Source organism: Perna viridis, chromosome 12 (assembly GCF_037379345.1).
Source record: "Perna viridis isolate PV_CMFRI_1.1 ecotype Kerala chromosome 12, ASM3737934v1, whole genome shotgun sequence".
Taxonomy (NCBI): Eukaryota; Metazoa; Mollusca; class Bivalvia; order Mytilida; family Mytilidae; genus Perna; species Perna viridis.
This window is the reverse complement of record NC_142456.1, coordinates 18,805,268-18,812,619: the sequence shown is the minus strand read 5'-3', so window position 1 is coordinate 18,812,619 and position 7,352 is coordinate 18,805,268. Positions and strand designations below refer to the sequence as shown.

General features: G+C 33.9%; 1 pseudogene; it reads left to right on the top strand.

Moving 5' to 3' along the window:
• Positions 1-1,257: 1,257 nt before the first annotated feature.
• LOC148601559 (uncharacterized) lies at positions 1,258-4,029 on the top strand (annotated as a pseudogene).
• Positions 4,030-7,352: the final 3,323 nt, after the last annotated feature.

Here is a 7,352-nt window from a genome sequence, read left to right as displayed (position 1 = left end):
ATTATATTTTGCTTGGAAAACATTAGCTGTTTTATTCTTTAAAAAGACGAACGAAATATTTATTTGGTTTAAATAATTTTTAACGCAATAAGAAAACCAGTGATGAAAACAGTTTTCATTAAAGTTGCTCTTCTCCATTTATCTTTTTTTCAATATTTTCCTATAGATAAAAAAGAAACAAAGAAATCTAGCTATCTACCAAGTGACATGTCTTTGACTTATGCCTGTTTAATACTCTTGCACAGAGTATAGGCCACTGACAATCTGCCTCCATCAGATCTCTCTTTCTATTCTCTTGTTAATGATGTTTTAAAGCTGATCACAAAATTGTTCTTTCTCATCTTCCTCTGCCTCATTCGTTGGTGCATATAACACATGATTACTGTAAGTGTTGTTCTTTTGTGTGCGGTACTAAACTTTGCAAATATGAGTCTTTCGTTTACTGGTTCCCATCCTATGAGCGATCAAGATAGCTGTTTTTTGTGACATAATGATTGCTACTCCTCTTGTGTGGTTTACGTTTTTATCTTTGTGCCCTGAATAAATGATGGTCTCAATAGTGGCTAGTCTAATTTGCCCTGCTTCGTTCCATCTAGTTTTGCAAAGTCCCAGGCTTTCTAGTCTATAGTTCTTCATCTCCTTTGCAATATTTGCTCGTCTACCTCCTTCGTACATGGTGCGCACGTTCCACGTGCCTAAGCTGACTGGTTCCCGTGTCGAAAGGACAATCAGCTGTTTAGGCGTCATAGCTACAATACGCTTGGCTCCTTGACGTTGGTAACCTCTAATATACGTTTTCTTTGTGTTTCTGTAATCCAATTTATCCACTGAGCGGGGTATTAGCATATCCAACTTCACCATATCCCTTAATTTTGACTCCACTAACTCCTTACTGTGGATAAAGGGTCGGACTTTGAGGTCTGCAGAGTTCAGTTTTACTTCAGAGTTTCCTTCTCCTAATCAGACTGGTAGAGCATTGTAAATCTGTTATTATTTCTGATTACACCGATAATTACCCATGAACAGAAATTGATTTTTTTTTTCATTATTAATATTCACACAGAGCAGTGACAATTTGCAATGTGCTGACAAATACCATACCACGCACGTGAGTTGGTGCATTTGTAAAAAAAAAAAGTCTAAAACGCCCATTTTTTTATGATTTACGGCCTCGCTACAATAAATTGCTCTGAACAATTTAGTATTGAATATTCAGAATTTTAAATGTAACCCTTGTGCATACGTTATATTCGATGTAAAACTGTTTTAAATATGGAAGCCAAGAAAGAAGACGAACGTTGCGTAGAGTGTTCTCGTCTGGTCAAGAAAAGACAACAAGCAGTTACATGTGACGATGCAATTTTCAAAAAACCAGGTAGAACCTGATGACCATCAGTTACCGACAATGGCGAATCTAAAAAGGAGTGCTAACAGAATTCGAGAGGAAAATCGAACTGATGAGCTTTTACCACTGGATTTTGAGGTACATATCACATTTATTAAATTCTTAAGATAAAAATATCATATCTAAAGAACTCCTTTTTACGCTCGCTTAGTAAACAACGCGAGGTATATACGTGCTGATAGGTTTCCCTACAAGTTCAATAATATTGCTATTCCCTTGATTTACATTTATTCTCACTAACTGCATATATTAATAAAATTGTATTCAGGGGCGTAGCTGCCTATACGCAAATACGCAGTTGCGTACTTTCGGAAAAAGTAACAAAAACAAAAACACACATTTTAAAGATGAAATAAAGGTTATTTATCACATATGCATACCATGAACGTAGTATAGGCTATGAAAAACTGGCTCCAAAATCGTTAAAATTCAGGAGTTTCCCTCAGGGCTTTGCCTTGCCGGACTCACTGGGGGCTTTGAGCACCCCACCCCCCACCCCCCCAGACCCCTCGCCGTAATTTTGCGTACAACTAAAACAGGCCTAGCTACGCCCCTGGTGTTGGTAAAACTTATTCTTTTCAACATCGATCCGTGGTTCTGTGGAACCTAATACCTTTAAAGTTTCTACTGTCTTGCAGTTAGGCAAGGAATTCTTGAAGTGTGACCAGTTCATAGTAGAAGACATTCATGTAGATGACCAGCGTCATCTTATATTTTCTACGGCAGTTCAGCTCCAGATTCTTTATCATCCGAAGAAATGGTACTGTGATGGAACCTTCAAGCTTGTCAAGGTTTCATTCGCCCAACTTCGGTCGATCCACGAATTTATTAAGAAAGGCGAGAGCATGAAGCAGATACCACTCGTATTCGTGCTCATGTCTCGGAAGAGAATTCGAACTAGGGATTATAAACCTGTAGGCACGATACCGAAATTAATTTTCAAGTGTATTTTAATATACACATTTGAGCAGATTAAAAAAATTCCATCGGCGCAAACTGACTAAAACTTCTCTGGCCTAAAGATATGTACAAACAGGATTTTTTATATAAATTGTAGAAAATTTTACCATCATTTTCTGAAATTAATATATATAATTCGGAGATGGGGTAAACATGACAAATGAACTGAATTAAAAGTCCTAAATTTTACCTTCTTCCACTGAACCAAATCACAACTTTTAGTCAGAATTGATTAATGAAAAAAAATCCCATGTAATTTTAACCTATTTTCTACCAATTAGAGGCAAAACTTCAGCAAATAAGTTCCAGTAAAAATATGAAAAAACGTGGAAGGTACCTACTACCAAAGTTGGAACTATATTCGTTGGAACCAAGACCAAGGGGAATTAATTGTGTTCTCGTACCTGTAAGTATACCGAACATACATAACATTGCTTTACTATATAATATATTATAAATACCGAAGTTTCAATAGTTTGACAATTCAGATACATTAAAATCGAAAAAGATGACATAACCAGAAAAAAGAAAACAAATACAATCTACATAATACACAGAATAAAATACATATACATACAATTGCGTAGTTATTAGGCCAAAACTATTACTTCAGACTGTTTTTGTTTCTTTCTTAGGTTTTTGAGAGTTTGCTGCGGAAGATGGGTGGTCGGCCAAAAGTTGAAGTGTTCTGTTTGGACTATGATGAAAGGTAATTTGAATGTCAAATATATTTATCTCTTGTAATCATTTGCAATGCGGTTTTTTTTAAAGCAACGGCCATTTGAATTATAATTGATTCCCGTATTTTAGCACGTCTGATTTATTACTTTTCTTTTAGGTGCATGGAAAGCTATCAAACAAATTTTCCCAGCAGGAAGTATAAAGGGTTGTGACTTCCATTTTAGTCAGGCAATTTGGAGGAGAGTCCAGGATCTTGATTGAAAACAACATACAGCAAAAGAGGGGAGGAATACCGGTACACCAGGTGTCGGATGGCTTTGCCCTTCCTAACCCACTCTGATTTTTTTTTGTCAGTATATGAAAAATTAGCTGTCCGGGTAAACTCAAATGAACTAAAAGCCCTGATAGAGTATATAAAAAGCACATGGTTTGATGGGCCACAATGTGGGGACCAAAAACTTTTCCAACACTCCTTTAGTCCAAATAACGATGTTGAAGGTATGTACATAAAACTGGATTTATGATTCATTTGATTATTTTATTTATTTGTGATAGGAGTGCCAGAATGAAATACAATTACCAACAAATGTATATATCTTAAATGTTTTAAATAATCAGTTGTTGTCTCGTATTATCTTATTTTTCACGTTCAACATTTTTATTTCATCGTTAAAGATATTATTAGGTGGCACAGACGAATTAATAGTGGAAAAGAAAACGTGAGTTTTTACATTATTGTACCAGAACTTCAGAGAGAGGCGGAAATTGTGGACTTGAAAACCAGACTTGTTTCTGAAGAACAGGTCTTGAGAGACCAGAGAAGGAGAGTCAAGTAAACTCAGGGGCGATTACACGAGTATTGGGAAGAATATACCAATGACGACAAATCTGTCATGCAGCTGCTAAGAGACTGCATTGGAATTTATGGCACAGGCATCGGTTTCACAAAAAGGCGTAAGTGTGAAATTGATCGTAAATCATGACGTCAGAATGCTATGTTAGTCTATGACGTCATTACTTACGATCAACTTTACACTTACGACTTTTTGTGAAATCGAGACCAGGCGTCGGTTTCACAAAAAGTCGTAAGTGTGAAATTGATCGTAAATCATGACGTCACAATGCTATTTTAGTTTATGACGTCATTACTTACGATCAACTTTACACTTACGACTTTTTGTGAAATCGAGTCAAGGAAATGACTGAACAACACGTGTCAAAACTATACGAGTTCACATGTACTTTATTATTTTGCACATTATTAAATTACGCTTATCTCATTGTATAATCGGCTTTACACTGATATTGTTTGAGTTAATAATATATTTTACAGTTTTCTTTGGGAGTCATTTGTATGAGTTGTGGATATTTTGTGGATATTTTATATCATTTTGGTATGAGCAATTAGAATGAGTTACTACACAATATTTTTTTGGGGGGTGCATGTTATGCAAATTACTTTGTTGTTGTTGTTTTTTTTTTTAAATTTTTTTTTAATTAAAAAAAAAGAGGACGGGCGTTTTCCGGTACATTTTTGGCTATAACTTAAATTTTATTTAATGAAATTCAAAAGTTAAATATGATTTCTAAAGAAGAATAAAAGTGTTTTGGAAAATGTCAAAAAATCTTAGCAGGACGAACCTTTTCTGACAAGAAAATGGCGATAAAAAGGGGAACATGTCGGTGAATAAAGTTCATTGTAATTGATGAAATGTGTGACGTCTGTCAAATAATGTTTACATATTAAATGAATTACAGGAACTAATATACTAGAAAACTGACTATTTACATCTGAATCGTCCATTGGTTGATAGATCGGGTAAGGTATCGTTTGACGTTTATAGGACGTCCTATAAGTATTGATCTTGAATCATTTTAATTTGATCAGTGTCATGTGGTTATCAGTAAATAGCAAATTGGCTTGCATTATCAAAGCGAACGTTAGACATGCAAGGACCGTTAATTTATCGTTTTTCATTTCTTCAGACGAAACAAAAAAAAACCAATAATTATTCAAAATAACTTCGATGAAATAGTGTTATTTTAATATGAAAAAAATATAAATCTACATAGAACATCTAGTTTCATCTTGTCCAGCCCTTTACCAATGGTGTTATAAGATTCACAAACATAATTTCCAGCATCTCGTCTATTAACCAACAGTAAGTCTAGCACAGACGTGTTCTTAAGTATTGTGTTGAAACAATCGTCGATTTCTCTACCCCAAACAAAAAGCGTCGCTGCTCGATTACTTTCTACACTGCATTGTAGTATCAACCTGGATCCTTCTGTTACTTTTTGAACATCACTGCCATCGATAGATACAATTGGTTTATCTGTTAAATTAAGCTGCTTGAAACTACACTACACTTCATACTTATGCTTATTAATGTTACACTCATCTATTTGATGAAGTTTTTCCAGTCTTCTTATTTCAACAGCCCTTTATTACATCCAACTTCTCAATACCCCATTATACTTTATCTATATCTCCACACCATTGCCCAATTCGTATGGCAAAGGCTCATTCATATTCATCGTATAAACGTACGTATGCATTTATGATTATATGCCTGCAATTTGAACTAATTATTTTTCTCCATTAGCACATTTTATTTTACTTTATTCAAAGTACAATCACCAATACCCAAATATCCGTAAATTCATCCCCATTCGTTATTGTCCGATAACTTAAAAAATTAAACAAAATTCATTCAATGTACTGCATGTTTTGGCTAACAGGTTTATACGAACAATATTACATACAAAATACAATCCAAATGTTGCAAAATTATCATAAAAAAAAACACAATCACGATAAATACAAGATTTGAGAAAAATGTTTGAAGACACGTGCTTGTGATTGTAATTGTGGCTCTACATGGGCTACATTTTAGACTGGAACAATTATAAGGAAAAGGATTCGCATAACAACAACAAATGAACTAAAAACATTTAACATGTTATATTTTTCATCTAAAATCGACAACTGTTTCAAAGTATGGTCTTCAGGTGTGATCATTTAAAGGATATTACTATTTTATTGTGCAAGTCATAAAAATCGAAAGTTATCTTTAAAATGTTCATGAAAATTGAATTGAAACAAAATAATTTCATTTTCTGAACTAATTAATCGCGATTTATAATTAGGGAATTTGGATATCCCGCGCCTATGGACGCTGCTATGATCGGTTGCGCTGTGACGTCACGAAGTCGGTTTGTAAAGTGAAAGTATATAGGTAATTTATTTTTTTTAATTTATTTTAAAAATAAATTTTCAAGGGTAAAACAATATGTAAATATTGTTAAAGAGTAATCACTACAACCTGTTACAAACATCTCTCATTAAGAAAACAACTTTTAGTAACAGAAATGTAATTAAATATTTCTCCATGGTACTAGTAGTAGTACAAAAAAGAATTGTTTTTAAATAGTGCATCGGCTATTTGCAATATAAATAACATTAAAATGAAGGTATTAAGGAAATTTAACTCTTAATCAACCAATACTTACATGCCATTTGGAGCGTAACAGTTTCCATTATTGGTTCGGTAACGGCTGAATTATTTGCCAAGCAAGTGTAATTTTTCAAATGATGCGACCTATTGGCTAAAAGGTGGAAGTAATGTCTCCCAGGTCTACCAGAAGAGTTAATTTTTCCATCACGAATCCATGACAATGTTTCTAGTGGTCATCCACTGAGCACCTTGCAGGCTAATACTAGTTTGTTTCCTTCCCTACTATATAATCTGCCCTTCTTTGTATGCAATATTGTCATTCTAGACTGCAACACTGCAAAAAAGGGAAATTCAAAAAATATGAGTGACCAATATACCCAATAATGTGCATCAGTATGCTGTAGGTACACAACATAATAAGTTAAAAAACGGTTTGTCAACAACTCACACAAAATGTATGACACCAAAATTATGAGTTGAGAGTATTTGAAAGAAGTTTAGTTCCATTGTTTCTAATATATGACTTTTAATTTTAATTTGTTTACAATTTAGCGTAATTGGAATACAAAATATAATGTACTCTGTACATTTTAATTTACCAAACGTACTTAAAAATAAAATATATACCTAAAAGGTCAAGGTGTATGTCATATTGTGCTGGATTTCCATTTCTTTCAATTACACAAGTGAACTTTCCGACATCCTCTGCTGCAACACAGGTATGGCTACAAAATACTCGATTTAAAGTAATTTTAATAAAGCAAAACCAAATCAAAGGAGCCCATTCAGGCACCATATATATGTCCTTCACGACTAACCACAAAAAGCTAAATTTAGTTTTAGTTTAG